Source organism: Etheostoma spectabile, chromosome 4 (assembly GCF_008692095.1).
Source record: "Etheostoma spectabile isolate EspeVRDwgs_2016 chromosome 4, UIUC_Espe_1.0, whole genome shotgun sequence".
Lineage (NCBI taxonomy): Eukaryota > Metazoa > Chordata > Actinopteri > Perciformes > Percidae > Etheostoma > Etheostoma spectabile.
In genome coordinates this window covers 7,422,184-7,423,153 of record NC_045736.1, presented here as the reverse complement: position 1 = coordinate 7,423,153, position 970 = coordinate 7,422,184, and the positions used below count along the sequence as shown (strand labels likewise).

At 40.9% G+C, this 970-nt stretch overlaps 1 protein-coding gene across 1 annotated transcript in view; it reads left to right on the top strand.

The window, feature by feature from the left end:
• Nucleotides 1-970, top strand: part of myg1 (myg1 exonuclease) — a 31,435-nt gene that overhangs the window by 25,066 nt on the left and 5,399 nt on the right. The window lies entirely within an intron of this gene.

The window sequence follows — 970 nt, the reverse complement described above, 5'->3', positions numbered from 1 at the left end:
GGTTTATTGGCATTTCTTTAAACCAGTCACAATTACCTTAGGAGGTTCAATGCGCTGGGCGCTGCAAATAACCTCGGGAACAAACTTGTTTTGGTGGAACATGTGCACATAGGGAGGCAAACGCTGAAATAAAATGGCTGTCGAGTGTGTGTGATGAGAATCTTACTCCCCAAAAAAATAAGATAAACATAATTTGATTGTTGGTTCTAGCTCGGAGGATGTTTCCCGAATCGACTGAGTTTAGAATGCTAACACAAAGAAAGCGGAAGGTGAAGGACATCTGACCAAAACATCCAACGGAACCTCCAGCGACACGGGAACTATGCCGTATATAAAACGTTGGCGATATAGACTATGTAAAGCTTTACTCTGTGTCTCTGTTTTGCTCTTCATGCATTGGAAGAGAGATGGTGAAGGTGTAGTAGTCTTTAGTTTTTGAAGATGGAATTCAGCATTGAAAACTTGTATTCGCACTGAAAAAGATATTATTAAAAGACGTCCACCTGGGAGCCCGGATAGCTCAGTTGGTAGAGCGGGTGCCCACAGAGGTTTATCCTCGGTGTAGCGGGCCCGGGTTTGACTCCGACCTGCGGCCCTTTGCTACATGTCATTCCCCCCTCTCTATCTCTCCCTTTTCACTTCTTCAGTTGTCCTGTCAAAAACAAAGGCCAAAAACGCCCCAAAATATTCTTTAAAAAAAGAGAATATAGTCAGAATTCTGAGATTAAAGTCAGAATTCTGACTTTAATCTCAGAATTAAAAAAGTCAGAATTCTGTGAATAAAGTCAGAATTCTGACTTTAATCTCAGCATTCTGAGAAAAAAGTCAGAATTCTGAGAAAAAAATCTGAATTCTGACTTTAATCTCAGCTTCAGCCACCACAGGGTTAACATTTTCTGGTCAAGTTTGGTATGAATCAATTTGTCTACTTATTGGCTGAACAGGGAGGCTGGTTTCATAACATCTAGTT